The sequence below is a fragment of the Phalacrocorax aristotelis genome, unplaced genomic scaffold (genome assembly GCF_949628215.1).
Source record: "Phalacrocorax aristotelis unplaced genomic scaffold, bGulAri2.1 scaffold_92, whole genome shotgun sequence".
Taxonomy (NCBI): Eukaryota; Metazoa; Chordata; class Aves; order Suliformes; family Phalacrocoracidae; genus Phalacrocorax; species Phalacrocorax aristotelis.
Genome location: NW_027441286.1, coordinates 206,939 through 234,347, shown reverse-complemented (window position 1 = coordinate 234,347; position 27,409 = coordinate 206,939). Strand labels below are relative to the sequence as shown.

The 27,409-nt window shown below is 53.9% G+C and overlaps 1 long non-coding RNA gene across 1 annotated transcript in view; it reads left to right on the top strand.

Moving 5' to 3' along the window:
• LOC142051274 (uncharacterized) overlaps nucleotides 1-27,121 on the top strand; it is an 88,477-nt gene extending 61,356 nt beyond the window's left edge. Inside the window, exon 7 of the long non-coding RNA XR_012658386.1 lies at nucleotides 26,526-27,121. This is a non-coding gene — a long non-coding RNA (uncharacterized LOC142051274). The remainder of the gene's footprint in view (nucleotides 1-26,525) is intronic.
• The last annotated feature ends 288 nt before the right edge of the window (nucleotides 27,122-27,409 follow it).

Sequence of the window (27,409 nt, the reverse complement as noted above, 5' to 3'; positions counted from 1 at the left end):
AAACTGGAATGTCCCAGTTGACACCCACTTCCCTCCCAATGCCTCCCAGTATATCCCAGTTTCCTCCCAGTATATCCCAGTTTCCTCCCAGTACATCCCAGTAAATCCAGCTTGCTGCCAGTACATGCCAATACATCGCCGTACATTCCAGTTCCGTTCCTGTCCATCCCAATACATCCCCGTTCCATGCCAGTACATCCCAGTTTCCTACCAGTTCATCCCCGTACATCCCAATTCCCTCCCGGTTCACTACCACTTCTTTCCCAGTGCCTCCCAATACATCCCAGTTCCGTCCCATTACATCCCAGTACATCCCAGTTCCCTCCCAGTACATCCCAGGTCCCTCCCAGTACTGGGAGGGAACTGGGATGTACTGGGAGGCACTACAATGTGCGGGGATGTCCTGGGATGTACCGTGGAGGAACTAGGATGTACAGGCTTGTACTGGGTTGTACCGGGTGGAACTGGCAGGGATTTGGGATGTACCAGGATCTACTGGGATGTACTGGGATGTACTGGGAGGTAACTGTTGTGTACTGGGAGTGAACTGGGAGGGACCTGGGATGTACTGGAAGGCACTACAATGTGCGGGGATGCAAAGGGATGTACTGTGGAGGAACTAGGATGTACAGGCTTGTACTGGGTTGTACCGGGTGGAACTGGCAGGGATTTGAAATGTCCTAGTATCTACTAGGATGTACTGGGATGTACTGGGAGGTAACTGTTGTGTACTGGGAGTGAACTGGGAGGGAACTGTGAAGTACTGGGATGTACTTAGAGGGAACTGGGATGTACTGGGAGGGAACTGGGATGTACTGGGTGGAAAGTGTTGGGAATTGGGATTTACTGGGAGGGAACTGGGATGGACTGGGAGGGAACTGGGATGTAGTGGGACATACTGGGATGGAACTGGGATGTACTGGGGTGTACTGGGAGGGAATTGTTATGTACCGAGGGGGAACTGGGACGTACTGGGAGTGAACTGGGAGTGAACTGTGAAGTACTGGGATGTACTTAGAGGGAAGTGGGTGGGAACTTGAATGTAGTGGGAGGGTACTGGGACTTACTTGGAGGAAAGTGGCATGTACTGGGCTGTACTGGAATGGAACTGGGAGTGAACTGTGAGGGAACTGGGATGTACTGGGACGTACTGGGACAGACTGGGAGGGATCTGGGATGTACTGGGAGGGATCTGGGATGTACTGGGAGGCACTACAATGTGCGGGGATGCCCTGGGATGTACTGTGGAGGAACTAGGATGTACAGGCTTGTACTGGGTTGTACCGGGTGGAACTGGCAGGGATTTGGGATGTACCAGGATCTACTGGGATGTACTGGGAGGTAACTGTTATGTACTGGGAAGGAACAGGAAGGGAACTGGGATGTACTGGGAGGGAACTGGGACGTACTGTGAGGACACTGGGATGTACTGTTATGTACTGGGAGGGAAGTGTTATGTACTGAGGGGAACTGGGACGTACTGGGATGTACTGGGAGGGAACTGTGAAGTACTGGGATGTACTGGGAGTGAACTGGGAGGGAACTGGTATGTAGTAGGATGTACTGGGTGGGAACTGGGATGTACCGGGAGGGAACTGGTATGTACTGGGAGGGAACTGGGATGTACTGGGATGTAGTGGGAGGGAACTGGGAGGAAACTGGGATGTACTGGGAGGGAACTGGGATGTACTGGGAGGGAACTGGGATGTACTGGGACATACTGGCAGGGAACTGGGATGTACTGGGAGGGGATTGGGACGGACTGGGAGGGAACTGGGATGTACTGGGCTGCACTGGTAGGGAACTGGGATGTACTGGGAGGAAACTGGAATGTCCCAGTTGACACCCACTTCCCTCCCAATGCCTCCCAGTATATCCCAGTTTCCTCCCAGTATATCCCAGTTTCCTCCCAGTACATCCCAGTAAATCCCAGCTCGCTGCCAGTACATGCCAATACATCGCTGTACATTCCAGTTCTGTTCCTGTACATCCCAATACATCCCCGTTCCATGCCAGTACATCCCAGTTTCCTGCCAGTTCATCCCCGTACATCCCAATTCCCTCCCGGTTCACTACCACTTCTTTCCCAGTGCCTCCCAATACATCCCAGTTCCGTCCCATTACATCCCAGTACATCCCAGTTCCCTCCCAGTACGTCCCAGTTCCCTCCCAGTACGTCCCAGTTCCCTCCCAGTACATCCCAGGTCCCTCCCAGTACTGGGAGGGAACTTGGATGTACTGGGAGGCACTACAATGTGCCGGGATGCCCTGGGATGTACTGTGGAGGAACTAGGATGTACAGGCTTGTACTGGGTTGTACCGGGTGGAACTGGCAGGGATTTGGGATGTACCAGGATCTACTGGGATGTACTGGGAGGTAACTGTTATGTACTGGGAAGGAACAGGAAGGGAACTGGGATGTACTGGGAGGGAACTGGGACGTACTGTGAGGACACTGGGATGTACTGTTATGTACTGGGAGGGAAGTGTTATGTACTGAGGGGAACTGGGACGTACTGGGATGTACTGGGAGGGAACTGTGAAGTACTGGGATGTACTGGGAGTGAACTGGGAGGGAACTGGTATGTAGTAGGATGTACTGGGTGGGAACTGGGATGTACCGGGAGGGAACTGGGATGTACTGGGAGGGAACTAGGATGTACTGGGATGTAGTGGGAGGGAACTGGGAGGAAACTGGGATGTACTGGGAGGGAACTGGGATGTACTGGGAGGGAACTGGGATGTACTGGGACATACTGGCAGGGAACTGGGATGTACTGGGAGGGGATTGGGACGGACTGGGAGGGAACTGGGATGTACTGGGCTGCACTGGTAGGGAACTGGGATGTACTGGGAGGAAACTGGAATGTCCCAGTTGACACCCACTTCCCTCCCAATGCCTCCCAGTATATCCCAGTTTCCTCCCAGTATATCCCAGTTTCCTCCCAGTACATCCCAGTAAATCCCAGCTCGCTGCCAGTACATGCCAATACATCGCTGTACATTCCAGTTCTGTTCCTGTACATCCCAATACATCCCCGTTCCATGCCAGTACATCCCAGTTTCCTGCCAGTTCATCCCCGTACATCCCAATTCCCTCCCGGTTCACTACCACTTCTTTCCCAGTGCCTCCCAATACATCCCAGTTCCGTCCCATTACATCCCAGTACATCCCAGTTCCCTCCCAGTACGTCCCAGTTCCCTCCCAGTACGTCCCAGTTCCCTCCCAGTACATCCCAGGTCCCTCCCAGTACTGGGAGGGAACTTGGATGTACTGGGAGGCACTACAATGTGCCGGGATGCCCTGGGATGTACTGTGGAGGAACTAGGATGTACAGGCTTGTACTGGGTTGTACCGGGTGGATCTGGCCGGGATTTGAAATGTCCTAGGATCTACTAGGATGTACTGGGAGGTAACTGTTATGTACTGGGAGTGAACTGGGAGGGAACTGGGATGTACTGGGAGGGAACTGGGACGTACTGTGAGGACACTGGGATGTACTGTTATGTACTGGGAGGGAAGTGTTATGTACTGAGGGGAACTGGGACGTACTGGGATGTACTGGGAGGGAACTGTGAAGTACTGGGATGTACTGGGAGTGAACTGGGAGGGAACTGGTATGTAGTAGGATGTACTGGGTGGGAACTGGGATGTACCAGGATGTACTGGGATGTACTGGGAGGGAACTGGTATGTACTGGGAGGGAACTGGGATGTACTGGGATGTAGTGGGAGGGAACTGGGAGGGAACTGGGATGTACTGGGAGGGAACTGGTATGTACTGGGAGGGAACTGGGATGTACTGGGACATACTGGCAGGGAACTGGGATGTACTGGGAGGGGATTGGGACGGACTGGGAGGGAACTGGGATGTACTGGGCTGCACTGGTAGGGAACTGGGATGTACTGGGAGGAAACTGGAATGTCCCAGTTGACACCCACTTCCCTCCCAATGCCTCCCAGTATATCCCAGTTTCCTCCCAGTATATCCCAGTTTCCTCCCAGTACATCCCAGTAAATCCCAGCTCGCTCCCAGTACATGCCAATACATCGCTGTACATTCCAGTTCTGTTCCTGTACATCCCAATACATCCCCGTTCCATGCCAGTACATCCCACTTCCCTACCAGTTCATCCCCGTACATCCCAGTTCCCTCCCGGTTCACTACCACTTCTTTCCCAGTGCCTCCCAATACATCCCAGTTCCGTCCCATTACATCCCAGTACGTCCCAGTTCCCTCCCAGTACATCCCAGTTCCCTCCCAGTACTGGGAGGGACCTGGGATGTACTGGGAGGCACTACAATGTGCGGGGATGCCCTGGGATGTACTGTGGAGGAACTAGGATGTACAGGCTTGTACTGGGTTGTACCGGGTGGAACTGGCATGGATTTGGGATGTACCAGGATCTACTGGGATGTACTGGGAGGTAACTGTTGTGTACTGGGAGTGAACTGGGAGAGAACTGGGATGTACTGGGAGGGAACTGGGATGTACTGTGAGGACACTGGGATGTACTGGTATGTACTGGGAGGGAAGTGTTATGTACTGAGGGGAACTGGGACGTACTGGGACGTGCTGGGAGGGAACTATGAAGTATTGGGATGTACTTAGAGGGAACTGGGATGTACTGGGAGGGAACTGGGAGTGAACTGGGAGGGAACTGTTTAGTACTGGGATGTACTGGGAGGGAACTGGTATGTACTGGGAGGGAACTGAGATGTACTGGGTGGAAAGTGTTGGGAATTGGGATTTAGTGGGAGGGAACTGGGATGGACTGGGAGGGAACTGGGATGTAGTGGGACATACTGGGAGGGAACTGGGATGTACTGGGGTGTACTGGGAGGGAACTGTTATGTACCGAGGGGGAACTGGGATGTACTGGGAGTGAACTGTGAAGTACTGGGATGTACTTAGAGGGAAGTGGGAGGGAACTTGGATGTAGTGGGAGGGAACTGGGGTTTACTTGGAGGAAAGTGGCATGTACTGGGCTGTACTGGAATGGAACTGGGAGTGAACTGTGTGTGAACTGTGAGGGAACTGGGATGTACTGTGAGGGAACTGGGATGTACTGGGATGTACTGGGACGGACTGGGAGGGAACTGGGAGGGACTGGGAGGGATCTGGGATGTACTGGGCTGCACTGGTAGGGAACTGGGATGTACTGGGAGGAAACTGGAATGTCCCAGTTGACACCCACTTCCCTCCCAGTGCCTCCCAGTATATCCCAGTTTCCTCCCAGTACATCGCAGTAAATCCCAGTTTGCTCCCAGTACATGCCAGTACATCGCAGTACATTCCAGTTCCGTTCCTGTACATCCCAATACATCCCCGTTCCATGCCAGTACATCCCAGTTCCCTACCAGTTCATCCCCGTACATCCCAATTCCCTCCCGGTTCACTACCACTTCTTTCCCAGTTCCGTCCCATTACATCCCAGTTCCGTCCCATTACATCCCAGTTCCGTCCCATTACATCCCAGTACATCCCAGGTCCCTCCCAGTACGTCCCAGTTCCCTCCCAGTACATCCCAGGTCCCTCCCAGTACTGGGAGGGAACTGGGATGTACTGGGAGGCACTACAATGTGCGGGGATGCCCTGGGATGTACTGTGGAGGAACTAGGATGTACAGGCTTGTACTGGGTTGTACCGGGTGGAACTGGCAGGGATTTGGGATGTACTAGGATCTACTGGGATGTACTGGGAGGTAACTGTTATGTACTGGGAAGGAACAGGGAGGGAACTGGGATGTACTGGTAGGGAACTGGGATGTACTGTGAGGGAACTGGGACGTACCGTGAGGACACTGGGATGTACTGGTATGTACTGGGAGGGAAGTGTTATGTACTGAGGGGAACTGGGACGTACTGGGATGTACTGGGAGGGAACTGTGAAGTACTGGGATGTACTGGGAGTGAACTGGGAGGGAACTGGTATGTAGTAGGATGTACTGGGTGGGAACTGGGATGTACTGGGAGGGAACTGGTATGTACTGGGAGGGAACTGGGATGTAGTGGGAGGGAACTGGTAGGGAACTGGGATGTACTGGGAGGGAACTGGGATGTACTGGGAGGGAACTGGGATGTATTGGGACATACTGGCAGGGAACTGGGATGTACTGGGAGGGGATTGGGACGGACTGGGAGGGAACTGGGATGTACTGGGCTGCACTGGTAGGGAACTGGGATGTACTGGGAGGAAACTGGAATGTCCCAGTTGACACCCACTTCCCTCCCAATGCCTCCCAGTATATCCCAGTTTCCTCCCAGTATATCCCAGTTTCCTCCCAGTACATCCCAGTAAATCCCAGCTCGCTGCCAGTACATGCCAATACATCGCTGTACATTCCAGTTCTGTTCCTGTACATCCCAATACATCCCCGTTCCATGCCAGTACATCCCAGTTCCCTACCAGTTCATCCCCGTACATCCCAGTTCCCTCCCGGTTCACTACCACTTCTTTCCCAGTGCCTCCCAATACATCCCAGTTCCGTCCCATTACATCCCAGTACATCCCAGTTCCCTCCCAGTACATCCCAGTTCCCTCCCAGTACTGGGAGGGACCTGGGATGTACTGGGAGGCACTACAATGTGCGGGGATGCCCTGGGATGTACTGTGGAGGAACTAGGATGTACAGGCTTGTACTGGGTTGTACCGGGTGGAACTGGCAGGGATTTGGGATGTACCAGGATCTACTGGGATGTACTGGGAGGTAACTGTTGTGTACTGGGAGTGAACTGGGAGAGAACTGGGATGTACTGGGAGGGAACTGGGATGTACTGTGAGGACACTGGGATGTACTGGTATGTACTGGGAGGGAAGTGTTATGTACTGAGGGGAACTGGGACGTACTGGGACGTGCTGGGAGGGAACTATGAAGTATTGGGATGTACTGGGAGGGAACTGGGAGTGAACTGGTATGTAGTAGGATGTACTGGGTGGGAACTGGGATGTACCAGGATGTACTGGGATGTACTGGGAGGGAACTGGTATGTACTGGGAGGGAACTGGGATGTACTGGGATGTAGTGGGAGGGAACTGGGAGGGAACTGGGATGTACTGGGAGGGAACTGGTATGTACTGGGAGGGAACTGGGATGTACTGGGACATACTGGCAGGGAACTGGGATGTACTGGGAGGGGATTGGGACGGACTGGGAGGGAACTGGGATGTACTGGGCTGCACTGGTAGGGAACTGGGATGTACTGGGAGGAAACTGGAATGTCCCAGTTGACACCCACTTCCCTCCCAATGCCTCCCAGTATATCCCAGTTTCCTCCCAGTATATCCCAGTTTCCTCCCAGTACATCCCAGTAAATCCCAGCTCGCTCCCAGTACATGCCAATACATCGCTGTACATTCCAGTTCTGTTCCTGTACATCCCAATACATCCCCGTTCCATGCCAGTACATCCCACTTCCCTACCAGTTCATCCCCGTACATCCCAGTTCCCTCCCGGTTCACTACCACTTCTTTCCCAGTGCCTCCCAATACATCCCAGTTCCGTCCCATTACATCCCAGTACGTCCCAGTTCCCTCCCAGTACATCCCAGTTCCCTCCCAGTACTGGGAGGGACCTGGGATGTACTGGGAGGCACTACAATGTGCGGGGATGCCCTGGGATGTACTGTGGAGGAACTAGGATGTACAGGCTTGTACTGGGTTGTACCGGGTGGAACTGGCATGGATTTGGGATGTACCAGGATCTACTGGGATGTACTGGGAGGTAACTGTTGTGTACTGGGAGTGAACTGGGAGAGAACTGGGATGTACTGGGAGGGAACTGGGATGTACTGTGAGGACACTGGGATGTACTGGTATGTACTGGGAGGGAAGTGTTATGTACTGAGGGGAACTGGGACGTACTGGGACGTGCTGGGAGGGAACTATGAAGTATTGGGATGTACTTAGAGGGAACTGGGATGTACTGGGAGGGAACTGGGAGTGAACTGGGAGGGAACTGTTTAGTACTGGGATGTACTGGGAGGGAACTGGTATGTACTGGGAGGGAACTGAGATGTACTGGGTGGAAAGTGTTGGGAATTGGGATTTAGTGGGAGGGAACTGGGATGGACTGGGAGGGAACTGGGATGTAGTGGGACATACTGGGAGGGAACTGGGATGTACTGGGGTGTACTGGGAGGGAACTGTTATGTACCGAGGGGGAACTGGGATGTACTGGGAGTGAACTGTGAAGTACTGGGATGTACTTAGAGGGAAGTGGGAGGGAACTTGGATGTAGTGGGAGGGAACTGGGGTTTACTTGGAGGAAAGTGGCATGTACTGGGCTGTACTGGAATGGAACTGGGAGTGAACTGTGTGTGAACTGTGAGGGAACTGGGATGTACTGTGAGGGAACTGGGATGTACTGGGATGTACTGGGACGGACTGGGAGGGAACTGGGAGGGACTGGGAGGGATCTGGGATGTACTGGGCTGCACTGGTAGGGAACTGGGATGTACTGGGAGGAAACTGGAATGTCCCAGTTGACACCCACTTCCCTCCCAGTGCCTCCCAGTATATCCCAGTTTCCTCCCAGTACATCGCAGTAAATCCCAGTTTGCTCCCAGTACATGCCAGTACATCGCAGTACATTCCAGTTCCGTTCCTGTACATCCCAATACATCCCCGTTCCATGCCAGTACATCCCAGTTCCCTACCAGTTCATCCCCGTACATCCCAATTCCCTCCCGGTTCACTACCACTTCTTTCCCAGTTCCGTCCCATTACATCCCAGTTCCGTCCCATTACATCCCAGTTCCGTCCCATTACATCCCAGTACATCCCAGGTCCCTCCCAGTACGTCCCAGTTCCCTCCCAGTACATCCCAGGTCCCTCCCAGTACTGGGAGGGAACTGGGATGTACTGGGAGGCACTACAATGTGCGGGGATGCCCTGGGATGTACTGTGGAGGAACTAGGATGTACAGGCTTGTACTGGGTTGTACCGGGTGGAACTGGCAGGGATTTGGGATGTACTAGGATCTACTGGGATGTACTGGGAGGTAACTGTTATGTACTGGGAAGGAACAGGGAGGGAACTGGGATGTACTGGTAGGGAACTGGGATGTACTGTGAGGGAACTGGGACGTACCGTGAGGACACTGGGATGTACTGGTATGTACTGGGAGGGAAGTGTTATGTACTGAGGGGAACTGGGACGTACTGGGATGTACTGGGAGGGAACTGTGAAGTACTGGGATGTACTGGGAGTGAACTGGGAGGGAACTGGTATGTAGTAGGATGTACTGGGTGGGAACTGGGATGTACTGGGAGGGAACTGGTATGTACTGGGAGGGAACTGGGATGTAGTGGGAGGGAACTGGTAGGGAACTGGGATGTACTGGGAGGGAACTGGGATGTACTGGGAGGGAACTGGGATGTATTGGGACATACTGGCAGGGAACTGGGATGTACTGGGAGGGGATTGGGACGGACTGGGAGGGAACTGGGATGTACTGGGCTGCACTGGTAGGGAACTGGGATGTACTGGGAGGAAACTGGAATGTCCCAGTTGACACCCACTTCCCTCCCAATGCCTCCCAGTATATCCCAGTTTCCTCCCAGTATATCCCAGTTTCCTCCCAGTACATCCCAGTAAATCCCAGCTCGCTGCCAGTACATGCCAATACATCGCTGTACATTCCAGTTCTGTTCCTGTACATCCCAATACATCCCCGTTCCATGCCAGTACATCCCAGTTCCCTACCAGTTCATCCCCGTACATCCCAGTTCCCTCCCGGTTCACTACCACTTCTTTCCCAGTGCCTCCCAATACATCCCAGTTCCGTCCCATTACATCCCAGTACATCCCAGTTCCCTCCCAGTACATCCCAGTTCCCTCCCAGTACTGGGAGGGACCTGGGATGTACTGGGAGGCACTACAATGTGCGGGGATGCCCTGGGATGTACTGTGGAGGAACTAGGATGTACAGGCTTGTACTGGGTTGTACCGGGTGGAACTGGCAGGGATTTGGGATGTACCAGGATCTACTGGGATGTACTGGGAGGTAACTGTTGTGTACTGGGAGTGAACTGGGAGAGAACTGGGATGTACTGGGAGGGAACTGGGATGTACTGTGAGGACACTGGGATGTACTGGTATGTACTGGGAGGGAAGTGTTATGTACTGAGGGGAACTGGGACGTACTGGGACGTGCTGGGAGGGAACTATGAAGTATTGGGATGTACTGGGAGGGAACTGGGAGTGAACTGGGAGGGAACTGTGAAGTACTGGGATGTACTGGGAGGGAACTGGTATGTACTGGGAGGGAACTGAGATGTACTGGGTGGAAAGTGTTGGGAATTGGGATTTACTGGGAGGGAACTGGATGGACTGGGAGGGAACTGGGATGTAGTGGGACATACTGGGAGGGAACTGGGATGTACTGGGGTGTACTGGGAGGGAACTGTTATGTACCGAGGGGGAACTGGGATGTACTGGGAGTGAACTGTGAAGTACTGGGATGTACTTAGAGGGAAGTGGGAGGGAACTTGGATGTAGTGGGAGGGAACTGGGGTTTACTTGGAGGAAAGTGGCATGTACTGGGCTGTACTGGAATGGAACTGGGAGTGAACTGTGTGTGAACTGTGAGGGAACTGGGATGTAGTGTGAGGGAACTGGGATGTACTGGGATGTACTGGGACGGACTGGGAGGGAACTGGGAGGGACTGGGAGGGATCTGGGATGTACTGGGCTGCACTGGTAGGGAACTGGGATGTACTGGGAGGAAACTGGAATGTCCCAGTTGACACCCACTTCCCTCCCAGTGCCTCCCAGTATATCCCAGTTTCCTCCCAGTACATCGCAGTAAATCCCAGTTTGCTCCCAGTACATGCCAGTACATCGCAGTACATTCCAGTTCCGTTCCTGTACATCCCAATACATCCCCGTTCCATGCCAGTACATCCCAGTTCCCTACCAGTTCATCCCCGTACATCCCAATTCCCTCCCGGTTCACTACCACTTCTTTCCCAGTTCCGTCCCATTACATCCCAGTTCCGTCCCATTACATCCCAGTTCCGTCCCATTACATCCCAGTACATCCCAGGTCCCTCCCAGTACGTCCCAGTTCCCTCCCAGTACATCCCAGGTCCCTCCCAGTACTGGGAGGGAACTGGGATGTACTGGGAGGCACTACAATGTGCGGGGATGCCCTGGGATGTACTGTGGAGGAACTAGGATGTACAGGCTTGTACTGGGTTGTACCGGGTGGAACTGGCAGGGATTTGGGATGTACCAGGATCTACTGGGATGTACTGGGAGGTAACTGTTATGTACTGGGAAGGAACAGGGAGGGAACTGGGATGTACTGGTAGGGAACTGGGATGTACTGTGAGGGAACTGGGACGTACTGTGAGGACACTGGGATGTACTGGTATGTACTGGGAGGGAAGTGTTATGTACTGAGGGGAACTGGGACGTACTGGGATGTACTGGGAGGGAACTGTGAAGTACTGGGATGTACTGGGAGTGAACTGGGAGGGAACTGGTATGTACCAGGATGTAGTGGGTGGGAACTGGGATGTACCGGGAGGGAACTGGTATGTACTGGGAGGGAACTGGTATGTACTGGGAGGGAACTGGGATGTACTGGGATGTAGTGGGAGGGAACTGGGAGGGAACTGGTATGTACTGGGAGGGAACTGGGATGTACTGGGAGGGAACTGGGATGTACTGGGACATACTGGCAGGGAACTGGGATGTACTGGGAGGGGATTGGGACGGACTGGGAGGGAACTGGGATGTACTGGGCTGCACTGGTAGGGAACTGGGATGTACTGGGAGGAAACTGGAATGTCCCAGTTGACACCCACTTCCCTCCCAATGCCTCCCAGTATATCCCAGTTTCCTCCCAGTATATCCCAGTTTCCTCCCAGTACATCCCAGTAAATCCCAGCTCGCTGCCAGTACATGCCAATACATCGCTGTACATTCCAGTTCTGTTCCTGTACATCCCAATACATCCCCGTTCCATGCCAGTACATCCCAGTTCCCTACCAGTTCATCCCCGTACATCCCAATTCCCTCCCGGTTCACTACCACTTCTTTCCCAGTGCCTCCCAATACATCCCAGTTCCGTCCCATTACATCCCAGTACATCCCAGTTCCCTCCCAGTACATCCCAGTTCCCTCCCAGTACATCCCAGGTCCCTCCCAGTACTGGGAGGGACCTGGGATGTACTGGGAGGCACTACAATGTGCGGGGATGCCCTGGGATGTACTGTGGAGGAACTAGGATGTACAGGCTTGTACTGGGTTGTACCGGGTGGAACTGGCATGGATTTGGGATGTACCAGGATCTACTGGGATGTACTGGGAGGTAACTGTTGTGTACTGGGAGTGAACTGGGAGGGAACTGTGAAGTACTGGGATGTACTTAGAGGGAACTGGGATGTACTGGGAGGGAACTGGGATGTACTGGGTGGAAAGTGTTGGGAACTGGGATTTACTGGGAGGGAACTGGGATGTACTGGGGTGTACTGGGAGGGAATTGTTATGTACCGAGGGGGAACTGGGATGTACTGGGAGTGAACTGTGAAGTACTGGGATGTACTTAGAGGGAAGTGGGAGGGAACTTGGATGTAGTGGGAGGGAACTGGGATTTACTTGGAGGAAAGTGGCATGTACTGGGATGTACTGGAATGGAACTGGGAGTGAACTGTGTGTGAACTGGGAGGGAACTGGGATGTACTGTGAGGGAACTGGGATGTACTGGGAGGGAACTGGGATGTACTGGGAGGGATCTGGGATGTACTGGGCTGCACTGGTAGGGAACTGGGATGTACTGGGAGGAAACTGGAATGTCCCAGTTGACACCCACTTTCCTCCCAGTTTCCTCCCAGTATATCCCAGTTTCCTCCCAGTACATCCCAGTAAATCCCAGTTCGCTCCCAGTACATCCCAATACATCGCCGTACATTCCAGTTCCGTTCCTGTCCATCCCAATACATCCCCGTTCCATGCCAGTACATCCCAGTTTCCTACCAGTTCATCCCCGTACATCCCAATTCCCTCCCGGTTCACTACCACTTCTTTCCCAGTGCCTCCCAATACATCCCAGTTCCGTCCCATTACATCCCAGTACATCCCAGTTCCCTCCCAGTACATCCCAGTTCCCTCCCAGTACATCCCAAGTCCCTCCCAGTACTGGGATGTACTGGGAGGCACTACAATGTGCGGGGATGTCCTGGGATGTACCGTGGAGGAACTAGGATGTACAGGCTTGTACTGGGTTGTACCGGGTGGAACTGGCAGGGATTTGGGATGTACCAGGATCTACTGGGATGTACTGGGAGGTAACTGTTATGTACTGGGAGTGAACTGGGAGGGAACTGGGACGTACTGTGAGGACACTGGGATGTACTGTTATGTACTGGGAGGGAAGTGTTATGTACTGAGGGGAACTGGTGCGTACTGGGATGTACTGGGATGGAACTGTAAAGTACTGGGATGTGCTGGGAGTGAACTGGGAGGGAACTGGTATGTAGTAGGATGTACTGGGTGGGAACTGGGATGTACCAGGATGTACTGGGAGGGAACTGGTATGTAGTGGGAGGGAACTGGGAGGGAACTGGTATGTACTGGGAGGGAACTGGGATGTACTGGGAGGGAACTGGGATGTAGTGGGAGGGAACTGGGATGTACTGGGACATACTGGCAGGGAACTGGGATGTACTGGGAGGGGATTGGGACGGACTGGGAGGGAACTGGGATGTACTGGGCTGCACTGGTAGGGAACTGGGATGTACTGGGAGGAAACTGGAATGTCCCAGTTGACACCCACTTCCCTCCCAATGCCTCCCAGTATATCCCAGTTTCCTCCCAGTATATCCCAGTTTCCTCCCAGTACATCCCAGTAAATCCCAGCTCGCTGCCAGTACATGCCAATACATCGCTGTACATTCCAGTTCTGTTCCTGTCCATCCCAATACATCCCCGTTCCATGCCAGTACATCCCAGTTTCCTACCAGTTCATCCCCGTACATCCCAATTCCCTCCCGGTTCACTACCACTTCTTTCCCAGTGCCTCCCAATACATCCCAGTTCCGTCCCATTACATCCCAGTACATCCCAATCCCCTCCCAGTACATCCCAGTTCCCTGCCAGTATGTCCCAGTACATCCCAGTTCCCTCCCAGTACATACCAGTTCCCTCCCAGTACATCCCAGTTCCCTCCCAGTTCCCTCCCACTACATCCCAGTTCCCTCCCAGTACATCCCAGTTCCCTCCCAGTAGGTCCCAGTTCCCTCCCAGTACGTCCCAGTTCCCTCCCATTACATCCCAGGTCCCTCCCAGTACTGGGAGGGAACTTGGATGTACTGGGAGGCACTACAATGTGCGGGGATGCCCTGGGATGTACTGTGGAGGAACTAGGATGTACAGGCTTGTACTGGGTTGTACCGGGTGGAACTGGCAGGGATTTGGGATGTACCAGGATCTACTGGGATGTACTGGGATGTACTGGGTGGTAACTGTTACGTACTGGGAGTGAACTGGGAGGGAACTGGGACATACTGGTAGGGAACTGGGATGTACTGGGAGGGAACTGGGACGTACTGTGAGGACACTGGGATGTACTGGTATGTACTGGGAGGGAAGTGTTATGTACTGAGGGGAACTGGTGCGTACTGGCATGTCCTGGGATGGAAATGTGAAGTACGGGGATGTGCTGGGAGTGAACTGGGAGGGAACTGGTATGTAGTAGGATGTACTGGGTGGGAACTGGGATGTACTGGGAGGGAACTGGGATGTAGTGGGAGGGAACTGGGAGGGAACTGGGATGTACTGGGAGGGAACTGGGATGTACTGGGACATACTGGCAGGGAACTGGGATGTACTGGGAGGGGATTGGGACGGACTGGGAGGGAACTGGGATGTACTGGGCTGCACTGGTAGGGAACTGGGATGTACTGGGAGGAAACTGGAATGTCCCAGTTGACACCCACTTCCCTCCCAATGCCTCCCAGTATATCCCAGTTTCCTCCCAGTATATCCCAGTTTCCTCCCAGTATATCCCAGTAAATCCCAGCTCGCTGCCAGTACATGCCAATACATCGCTGTACATTCCAGTTCTGTTCCTGTACATCCCAATACATCCCCGTTCCATGCCAGTACATCCCAGTTCCCTACCAGTTCATCCCCGTACATCCCAATTCCCTCCCGGTTCACTACCACTTCTTTCCCAGTGCCTCCCAGTACATCCCAGTTCCGTCCCATTACATCCCAGTACATCCCAGTTCCCTCCCAGTACATCCCAGTTCCCTCCCAGTACTGGGAGGGACCTGGGATGTACTGGGAGGCACTACAATGTGCGGGGTTGCCCTGGGATGTACTGTGGAGGAACTAGGATGTACAGGCTTGTACTGGGTTGTACCGGGTGGAACTGGCAGGGATTTGGGATGTACCAGGATCTACTGGGATGTACTGGGATGTACTGGGAGGTAACTGTTATGTACTGGGAGTGAACTGGGAGGGAACTGGGACGTACTGGTAGGGAACTGGGATGTACTGGGAGGGAACTGGGACGTACTGTGAGGACACTGGGATGTACTGTTATGTACTGGGAGGGAAGTGTTATGTACTGAGGGGAACTGGTGCGTACTGGGATGTACTGGGATGGAACTGTGAAGTACGGGGATGTGCTGGGAGTGAACTGGGAGGGAACTGGTATGTAGTAGGATGTACTAGGTGGGAACTGGGATGTACCAGGATGTACTGGGATGTACTGGGAGGGAACTGGGATGTAGTGGGAGGGAACTGGGAGGGAACTGGGATGTACTGGTAGGGAACTGGGATGTACTGGTAGGGAACTGGGATGTACTGGGAGGGAACTGGGATATACTGGGACATACTGGCAGGGAACTGGGATGTACTGGGAGGGGATTGGGATGTACTGGGAGGGAACTTGGATGTAGTGGGAGGGAAGTGTTATGTACCAAGGGGGAACTGGGACGTACTGGGAGGGAACTTTAAAGTACTGGGATGTACTTAGAGGAAACTGGGAGGCAACTGGCATGTACTGGGCTATACTGGAATGGAACTGGGAGTGAACTGTGTGTGAACTGGGAGGGAACTGGGATGTACTGTGAGGGAACTGGGATGTACTGGGAGGGACTGGGAGGGATCTGGGATGTACTGGGCTGCACTGGTAGGGAACTGGGATGTACTGGGAGGAAACTGGAATGTCCCAGTTGACACCCACTTCCCTCCCAGTTTCCTCCCAGTATATCCCAGTTTCCTCCCAGTATATCCCAGTTTCCTCCCAGTACATCCCAGTAAATCCCAGTTCGCTCCCAGTACATCGCAGTACATTCCAGTTCCGTTCCTGTACATCCCAATACATCCCCGTTCCATGCCAGTACATCCCAGTTTCCTACCAGTTCATCCCCATACATCCCAATTCCCTCCCGGTTCGCTACCACTTCTTTCCCAGTGCCTCCCAATACATCCCAGTTCCGTCCCATTACATCCCAGTACATCCCAGTTCCCTCCCAGTACATCCCAGTTCCCTCCCAGTACATCCCAGGTCCCTCCCAGTACTGGGAGGGAACTGGGATGTACTGGGAGGCACTACAATGTGCGGGGATGCCCTGGGATGTACTGTGGAGGAACTAGGATGTACAGGCTTGTACTGGGTTGTACCGGGTGGAACTGGCAGGGATTTGGGATGTACCAGGATCTACTGGGATGTACTGGGATGTACTGGGAGGTAACTGTTGTGTACTGGGATGTACTGGGAGGGAACTGGGATGTACTGGGAGGGAACTGGAATGTACTGGTATGTACTGGGAAGGAAGTGTTATGTACTATGGGGAACTGGGACGTACTGGGACGTGCTGGGAGGGAACTATGAAGTATTGGGATGTACTTAGAGGGAACTGGGATGTACTGGGAGGGAACTGGGATGTAGTGGGACATACTGGGAGGGAACTGGGATGTACTGGGGTGTACTGGGAGGGAACTGTTATGTACCGAGGGGGAACTGGGATGTACTGGGAGTGAACTGTGAAGTACTGGGATGTACTTAGAGGGAAGTGGGAGGGAACTTGGATGTAGTGGGAGGGAACTGGGATTTACTTGGAGGAAAGTGGCATGTACTGGGATGTAGTGGGATGGAACTGGGAGTGAACTGTGTGTGAACTGTGAGGGAACTGGGATGTACTGTGAGGGAACTGGGATGTACTGGGATGTACTGGGACGGACTGGGTGGGAACTGGGATGTACCAGGATGTACTGGGATGTACTGGGAGGGAACTGGTATGTACTGGGAGTGAACTGGGAGGGAACTGGGACGTACTGGTAGGGAACTGGGATGTACTGGGAGGGAACTGGGACGTACTGTGAGGACACTGGGATGTACTGTTATGTACTGGGAGGGAAGTGTTATGTACAGAGGGGAACTGGTGCGTACTGGGATGTACTGGGATGGAACTGTGAAGTACTGGGATGTACTGGGAGTGAACTGGTATGTAGTAGGATGTACTGGGTGGGAACTGGGATGTACCAGGATGTACCAGGATGTAGTAGGAGGGAACTGGGATGTACTGGGAGGGAACTGGGATGTAGTGGGAGGGAACTGGGATGTACTGGGAGGGAACTGTGATGTACTGGGACATACTGGCAGGGAACTGGGATGTACTGGGAGGGGATTGGGACGGACTGGGAGGGAACTGGGATGTACTGGGCTGCACTGGTAGGGAACTGGGATGTACTGGGAGGAAACTGGAATGTCCCAGTTGACACCCACTTCCCTCCCAATGCCTCCCAGTATATCCCAGTTTCCTCCCAGTATATCCCAGTTTCCTCCCAGTATATCCCAGTTTCCTCCCAGTACATCCCAGTAAATCCCAGCTCGCTGCCAGTACATCCCAATACATCGCAGTACATTCCAGTTCTGTTCCTGTACATCCCAATACATCCCCGTTCCATGCCAGTACATCCCAGTTTCCTACCAGTTCATCCCCGTACATCCCAATTCCCTCCCGGTTCACTACCACTTCTTTCCCAGTGCCTCCCAATACATCCCAGTTCCGTCCCATTACATCCCAGTACATCCCAGGTCCCTCCCAGTACATCCCAGGTCCCTCCCAGTACATCCCAGTTCCCTCCCAGTACTGGGAGGGAACTGGGATGTACTGGGAGGCACTACAATGTTATGTACTGAGGGGAACTGGTGCGTACTGGGATGTACTGGGATGGAACTGTGAAGTACTGGGATGTGCTGGGAGTGAACTGGGAGGGAACTGGTATGTAGTAGGATGTACTGGGTGGGAACTGGGATGTACCAGGATGTACTGGGATGTACTGGGAGGGAACTGGTATGTACTGGGAGGGAATTGGGATGTAGTGGGAGGGAACTGGGAGGGAACTGGGATGTACTGGGAGGGAACTGGTATGTACTGGGAGGGAACTGGGATGTACTGGGACATACTGGCAGGGAACTGGGATGTACTGGGAGGGGATTGGGATGTACTGGGAGGGAACTTGGATGTATTGGGAGGGAAGTGTTATGTACCAAGGGGGAACTGGGACGTACTGGGATGTAGTGGGAGTGAACTGTGAAGTACTGGGATGTACTGTGAGGGAACTGGGATGTACTGGGAGGGAACTTTAAAGTACTGGGATGTACTTAGAGGAAACTGGGAGGCAACTGGCATGTACTGGGATGTACTGGAATGGAACTGGGAGTGAACTGTGTGTGAACTGGGAGGGAACTGGGATGTACTGGGAGGGACTGGGATGTACTGGGAGGGATCTGGGATGTACTGGGCTGCACTGGTAGGGAACTGGGATGTACTGGGAGGAAACTGGAATGTCCCAGTTGACACCCACTTTCCTCCCAGTTTCCTCCCAGTATATCCCAGTTTGCTCCCAGTACATCCCAGTAAATCCCAGTTCGCTCCCAGTACATCGCAGTACATTCCAGTTCCGTTCCTGTACATCCCAATACATCCCCGTTCCATGCCAGTACATCCCAGTTTCCTACCAGTTCATCCCCGTACATCCCAATTCCCTCCCGGTTCGCTACCACTTCTTTCCCAGTGCCTCCCAATACATCCCAGTTCCGTCCCATTACATCCCAGTACATCCCAGTTCCCTCCCAGTACATCCCAGTTCCCTCCCAGTACTGGGAGGGAGCTGGGATGTACTGGGAGGCACTACAATGTGCGGGGATGCCCTGGGATGTACTGTGGAGGAACTAGGATGTACAGGCTTGTACTGGGTTGTACCGGGTGGAACTGGCAGGGATTTGAAATGTCCTAGGATCTACTAGGATGTACTGGGATGTACTGGGAGGTAACTGTTGTGTACTGGGAGTGAACTGGGAGGTAACTGGGATGTACTGGTAGGGAACTGGGATGTACTGTGAGGACACTGGGAGGGAACTGGTATGTACTGGGAGGGAAGTGTTATGTACTGAGGGGAACTGGGACGTACTGGGACGTGCTGGGAGGGAACTATGAAGTATTGGGATGTCCTTAGAGGGAACTGGGATGTACTGGGAGGGAACTGGGAGTGAATTGGGAGGGAACTGTGAAGTACTGGGATGTACTTAGAGGGAACTGGGATGTACTGGGTGGAAAGTGTTGGGAATTGGGATTTACTGGGAGGGAACTGGGATGGACTGGGAGGGAACTGGGATGTACTGGGGTGTACTGGGAGGGAACTGTTATGTACTGAGGGGGAACTGGGATGTAGTGGGAGTGAACTGTGAAGTACTGGGATGTACTTAGAGGGAAGTGGGAGGGAACTTGGATGTAGTGGGAGGGAACTGGGATTTACTTGGAGGAAAGTGGCACGTACTGGGATGTACTGGAATGGAACTGGGAGTGAACTGTGTGTGAACTGTGAGGGAACTGGGATGTAGTGTGAGGGAACTGGGATGTACTGGGATGTACTGGGACGGACTGGGAGGGAACTGGGATGTACTGGGAGGGATCTGGGATGTACTGGGATGCACTGGTAGGGAACTGGGATGTACTGGGAGGAAACGGTAATGTCCCAGTTGACACCCACTTCCCTCCCAGTGCCTCCCAGTATATCCCAGTTTCCTCCCAGTACATCCCAGTAAATCCCAGATCCCTCCCAGTACGTCCCAGTACATCGCAGTACATTCCAGTTCCATTCCTGTACATCCCAATACATCCCCGTTCCATGCCAGTACATCCCAGTTCCCTACCAGTTCATCCCCGTACATCCCAATTCCCTCCCGGTTCACTACCACTTCTTTCCCAGTGCCTCCCAATACATCCCAGTTCCGTCCCATTACATCCCAGTACATCCCAGTTCCCTCCCAGTACGTCCCAGTTCCCTCCCAGTACATCCCAGGTCCCTCCCAGTACTGGGAGGGACCTGGGATGTACTGGGAGGCACTACAATGTGCGGGGATGCCCTGGGATGTACTGTGGAGAACTAGGATGTACAGGCTTGTACTGGGTTGTACCGGGTGGAACTGGCAGGGATTTGAAATGTCCTAGGATCTACTGGGATGTACTGGGATGTACTGGGAGGTAACTGTTATGTACTGGGAGTGAACTGGTAGGGAACTGGGATGTACTGGGAGGGAAGTGTTATGTACTGAGGGGAACTGGGACGTACTGGGATGTGCTGGGAGGGAACTGTGAAGTACTGGGATGTACTGGGATGGAACTGGGATGTACTGGGAGGTAACTGCTGTGTACTGGGAAGGAATTGGGAGGGAACTGGGTGGTACTGGGAGTGAACTGAGAGGGAACTGGTATGTAGTAGGATGTACTGGGAGGGAACTGGGACGGACTGGAAGGGAACTGGGATGTACTGGGAGGGAACTGGGATGTACTGGGAGGGAACTGGGATGTACTGGGATGTATTGGGAGGCACTGGGAAAGAAGTGGTAGTGAACCGGGAGGGAATTGGGATGTACGGGGATGAACTGGTAGGGAACTGGGATGTACTGGGAGGCACTACAATGTGCGGGGATGTCCTGGGATGTACCGTGGAGGAACTAGGATGTACAGGCTTGTACTGGGTTGTACCGGGTGGAACTGGCAGGGATTTGGGATGTACCAGGATCTACTGGGATGTACTGGGATGTACTGGGAGGTAACTGTTGTGTACTGGGAGTGAACTGGTAGGGAACTGGGATGTACTGGTAGGGAACTGGGATGTACTGGGAGGGAACTGGGACGTACTGGGAGGGAACTGGGACGTACTGTGAGGACACTGGGATGTACTGGTATGTACTGGGAGGGAAGTGTTATGTACTGAGAGGAACTGAGACATACTGGGATGTACTGGGAGGGAACTGTGAAGTACTGGGATGTACTGGGATGGAACTGGGATGTACTGGGATGGAACTGGGATGTACTGGGAGGTAACTTGTGTACTGGGAAGGAATTGGGAGGGAACTGGGAGGTACTGGGAGTGAACTGGGAGGGAACTGGGAGGGAACTGGTATGTACTGGGATGTACTGGAGGGAACTCGGACGGACTGGGAGTGAACTGGGACGTACTGGGAGGGAACTGGGATGTACTGGGATGTACTGGGATGGAACTCGGATGTACTGGGATGGAACTGGGATGTACTGGGAGGTAACTGTTGTGTACTGGGAAGGAATTGGGAGGGAACTGGTATGTAGTAGGATGTACTGGGAGGGAACTGGTATGTACTGGGATGTACTGGAGGGAACTCGGACGGACTGGGAGGGAACTGGGACGTACTGGGAGGGAACTGGGATGTACTTGGAGGGAAATGGGAGAGTACTGAGATGTACTGGAGGGAACTGGGATGTACTGGGATATCCTGGAGGGAACTGGAATGGACTAAGAGGGAACTGGGACGTACTGGGAGGGAACTAGGACGCACTGGTCGGAAACAGGGACGGAACTGGGATGTACTGGGACGTACTGGGAGGGAACTGGGACGTACTGGGAGGTAACTGTTGTGTACTGGGAGTGAACTGGGAGGGAAATGGTATGTAGTAGGATGTATTGGGAGGGAACTGGGATGTACTGGGACGGACTGGGAGGGAAATGGGACGGACTGGGATGCACTGGTAGGGAACTGGGATGTACTGGGAGGAAACTGGAATGTCCCAGTTGACACCCACTTTCCTCCCAGTTTATCCCAGTATATCCCAGGTTCCTCCCAGTACATCCCAGTAAATCCCAGTTCGCTCCCAGTACATCGCAGTACATTCCAGTTCCGTTCCTGTACATCCCAATACATCCCCGTTCCATGCCAGTACATGCCAGTTTCCTACCAGTTCATCCCCGTACATCCCAATTCCCTCCCGGTTCACTACCACTTCTTTCCCAGTGCCTCCCAATACATCCCAGTTCCGTCCCATTACATCCCAGTACATCCCAGGTCCCTCCCAGTACATCCCAGGTCCCTCCCAGTACTGGGATGTACTGGGAGGCACTACAATGTGCGGGGATGCCCTGGGATGTACTGTGGAGGAACTAGGATGTACAGGCTTGTACTGGGTTGTACCGGGTGGAACTGGCAGGGATTTGGGATGTACCAGGATCTACTGGGATGTACTGGGATGTACTGGGAGGTAACTGTTATGTACTGGTAAGGAACTGGTAGGGAACTGGGATGTACTGGTAGGGAACTGGGATGTACTGGGGGGGAACTGGGACGTAGTGTGAGGACACTGGGATGTACTGTTATGTACTGGGAGGGAAGGGTTATGTACTGAGGGGAACTGGGACGTACTGGGATGTGCTGGGAGGGAACTGTGAAGTACTGGGATGTACTTAGAGGGAACTGGGATGTACTGGGAGGGAACTGTGAAGTACTGGGATGTACTGGGATGGAACTGGGATGTACTGTTATGTACTGGGAGGGAAGTGTTATGTAGTAGGATGTACTGGGTGGGAACTGGGATGTACCAGGATGTACTGGGATGTACTGGGAGGGAACTGGTATGTACTGCGAGGGAACTGGGATGTACTGGGAGGGAACTGGGATGTACTGTGAGGGAACTGGGATGTACTGGGACATACTGGCAGGGAACTGGGATGTACTGAGAGGGAATCGGGATGTAATGGGAGGGAACTGGGATGTATTGGGAGGGAAGTGTTATGTACCAAGGGGGAACTGGGATGTACTGGGATGTAGTGGGAGTGAACTGTGAAGTACTGGGATGTACTTAGAGGGAACTGGGATGTACTGGGCGTCGCTGGGAGGGAGCTGGGATGTACTGGGATCCATACTGTGTGGCATGTTGGTCATTACTGGGACGCACTGGTCTATACGCGCGGGCTGATATCTGACCCCTCTGGCCCCACCCACCTTTGCGACAGGCCCCGCCCCCTGGCGAGGGCCTGGTGGGGTGGGGCCGTGCTCGTGTGCTCCCCAGCATCCCCAGTTAGCAACAGGTCCCACCCCCTGGTGACAGCCTGGGGGTGTTGCTGGTGCTGCCTGGCCCCACCCTCCATAGCAACAGGCCCTGCCCTTGGTGATGGCTCCAGGGGCATTGCCAGCGTCCCTTTGGACACACCCCCTTAGTGACAGGCCCCACCCCCCGGCAACGGCCCGGGGGGCGGTGCCGGCTCTCTCCCCTTAGCGACAGGCCCCACCCCCCGGCAACGGCCCGGGGGGCGGTGCCGGCTCTCTCCCCTTAGCGACAGGCCCCACCCCCCGGCAACGGCCCGGGGGGCGGTGCCGGCTCTCTCCCCTTAGCGACAGGCCCCGCCCCTCGGCAACAGCCCGAGCCTGTGTTTGCTCCGCTCGGGGGGCTCGGTTTGGGTGTTTTCTCTCCCCCCTCCCTCCCGTGCCGGGAACTCCAGGCGGCTCTCGTACGGCTCCCGGGGCCTTCACCCCCCGGGGGGCTCGGCCCGCCCCTTTCGCGGGGCGCTGTGGGAAGGGCGGGGGCGGGGCCCGGGGGTGGAAGAGCCCCGGCTCTGGCCCTGGGCTTCTCTGGCGTCGGTGCTCCCGTGTTCCCTCGGGCGGTCGCAGCTTTGGGGCTGTCTCAGCCCCCCGGGCAGGCGTGCTCTGGCGTTTAGAGAAGCGGAGGCGTTGCCTGAGGTAAGGATTCCAGAGCTTGGCACTCTTTGGCGGCATCTGTACTAGAAAGGTCCCTTGTGGCCTGCTTTGCTTTTTTTCTCCCAGGATGCTGTTTTGGGCGCTGAGGGGGCGGTGAGACGGGTTAGTGGTATGGTGTTCTGTTTGGGGTTTGGTTTTTGCTTTGCTGTTTTTTTTCCCCTCGTGAGATCATTTTATTGTGCTGCTGCAATTCCTGTCTTTACTGAACCCGGAACCTTGGGGGTTTTCACTAGTTGTGCCGTTCACTGTTTCAGGTGTTGCCTTGGCCTCTCAACAGCCGTGGCACAACCTGCAGCGATGCTGCCTCTCCAGGCCCCCGCAGGCCCCGCTTTCTTGTCCAGCCAGGCGGGAAAGCGTGGTTGTTGCAGAAACAGCTACGCCCTGCGACTCCTCCTCAGGTTGTTGGCTCGGCCCCAACAGCGTACAGGCTGCTGAGGTCACCGCCTCCGCGCGGGACGCAGGCGGCCCGGAGAGCTTTACCCCGCGCCATTTCCGTCCCCTCTGGGCAGCAGCGGAGCTGCCGCCGCTTCAGGCGGCCGCTTTCTCGAGGGCGAGGAGCTGGGATGACAACGGGCCGCTGCAGACTCTGGTCAGGGTAAGAGGCTGTTCCCTGGGGAGCCGGCGCAGGGGGAGCGGAGGTACGCACGGGCACTTGTCGGTGCCCCTGGCCGGTAAAGGGAAGGTTAAATTGTTAGAGTGCAAATAAATACATATTATTTAGGGAGGAGTCGTGACTAAATTTAATCACACCTATTACTGAACAAACCAGGCAGTCATTATTCCTAATCTGTAGTTAAAAAAAATAAAGGCAGTCCTTTTTTATGCCATAAATAGAGTTGCGAGTCATTAATAGCTCAATCTAAATACAGCCGTTACTAAATCAACTGCAGGCATTAATGACTCCTGATCAGAAACAAAATAAGGAAATTTTCGAATCTAGAATGAAAATCGACCCGGAAAGCTAAATTGGGAGCGGGTAGTACTGAAATTGTAACAGGGCTGTTAGAAAGTTCAGAGGCAGCGACAGCTCCTGCTTCCAACCCAAGCAGTAAACGAAGCTTTAGGTTCTTAAATGAAGAGAAATAAAGGTGAGCTGTTAAACAGTGGCTGGGGTCAAGCGTAGCTATTAAGAAAATTTGGAGGTACGGGTGATTCCTGAGCAGAACTAACAATTCCAGAAGATTTAGATTTAAAAACTACAGAGCTAATGGAGTGCCACAACCGCCCGGATGTAACTGCAGCCGCTTTGGGGGAATGCCCCAGCCCCCCCAGCCACCGCTATTAATTACTGCCAAGGAGAGCGAAAGTGAAAGTAGAAGCAGTGCAGGTGAAGTGTGAGCAGTACGCTTTTTCCTAAGTCATCTCTTCGTGTCAGGAGAGGAAAGAAAATGGAAAGAAGATGTTTGCAGGGGGTCTGTGCTGGGTTACCTGCGCGTCTCTTCCGTGCGTCCTTGAGGAGACATTTAGCTCCTGTTGGGCGCTCGCAGGTGGAGACAGGGCGAGCTGGAGGCAGGATCGGTGCCGGCACTGATAAAGGGATGGGCAACGAGCGGAGAGAAGAGGGGGCAAGGGCTGAAAAAGGGTCACCGGTTCTGCAGGGAAGGCAGCGGGATGTGACTCGGCAACCGCTCTGACGAGCGCAGGGTCATTCGCTGCGATGAAGTCAGGGTCTGCGGCTGGCCCGGAGAGGCAGCAGAAATCCCAAACTCTTTGCAGGGATACCGGCCAGATTAGGGCAACACCTGAACAGTAAAACCATTTAGGGGAAGCAGAGCTGGGCTGCACCGCGTGGCCAACCTCCCTCTTCTCCGTGAGTCCCAAAGGGGCAGCTCCAAGAATGTGCTGAGAATTCATCCCTTGCGCTAAAAATGAGACGCAAGTAGCACCCACCCGTGAATTTTATTTTCTCTCTCGCTCTGCGGCTCCTGCCTGCTTGTCTCTCCTCAGTGCTCACCTGCACCTGTGCTCGGATGGGGCAGCTGAGGGAAGGTGCTGCCATCTCCCCAGCCCCGGCGGACCGCCCCTCAGCTGTGTCCTCTGTCAGGGAGCGTCGTCATCTCTCCTGCCTCCCAGAGCGTGTCCTGTAGTGGCAGACGCGCGGGCTTTTCCCTGCACGCGCATACGGGAAGGGAAGGGAAGGGAAGGGAAGCACAGTGAGAGCTGGGCTTGTCAAAGAGTAATGGGGGTGGTGGGAAGCGTAGCTAGAACCGGAGAGCTACAGCGCAAAAGCGAAGCGGACGGGACACAAAAGTAAAATGGTGCACAGGAATGCTGAGGAGAGAACTCCCGCAGCACACAGGAAATCAGTGTCAGAATCTATTGTCTTCTGACTGCCAAATTAAAAATAATGGCACGCTTTGCAACGCTAAGCTCGCTCTAATCGTCTGAACTGTTTCTTTCCAACCCCCACCGCCCCCAGCACACCGCTCAGCCTCCTCAGCCTGAAATGCCTTGTTTTCCTTCTTTTTTTTTTTTTTTTTTTTATGACAGGGCAACTTCTGTTCCCGAGGTGGTGCCTACGGTACAGCTATCTCTTCGAAGACAGTTTGGTTTAGGTCAGAGAATGTTGAGCCTGGACTGAATCAGCCTCTGTTTCTATTTCTGGAAATCGTCGGTCCTGTGCATCAAGCCCGGAAAAAAGGAAATATGAACCAAAGGACGTGGGGCCTGCAGGGCTAGGAAATTATTTGAGAAGAGGTTCAGTGGGGAAATGACTCTTTGTCTGTGGGGCGTCCAGGCAAGCAACCCAGCTGCTAGAAAGCGGCGCTGTCCCCAGGATGGCCTCGGCGGTCCCGTTGGAGTCGGGGCAACAAGGACAAGGCAGGGTGAAGCATCTGGCCTGCCGTGTGGAACGTGACTGTACAAAGCACGTGTGATGCACTGCAAGTTTACTTGTTTAAACTGTGAGTTAAAGAAGGTGTGCGGTTGCTTTGTAAACAGCCGACGCTCTAAAGCTACACCCATCTAATTGCTAGCTGTATTAAATCTATCGTATTGCTGTTTCTGCATTAAAAAATAAAAAAGAAAAAAACCAACACACCTATGTAAGCACTTCTAAGTACAATGGAAAACCACTGTTTAACGCGTGGCATGTGTGGGTTGTTTTTTTGGGGTGGGAGGGTGGGGTGTATGACAAAAACCTGCGAGAGACACACGCACATACGCACATGTCATGTTTAGCGCTCACCTAAACCCAAAAAAGAAAATCCACTCTTTATTTTGCAGCATTAGCATTAGCTTCCAGCGCACAGCCTGAGCGCACACCTCTGCTCTCACCGTCTGCTCCCTCTTCAACCGTGTGTGGCTGTCATCAGCTTGCACAGGCTTTGCTCGTGCAAGTTTCCGCGACAGCTTACGAGAAGGCAGGGAAACCA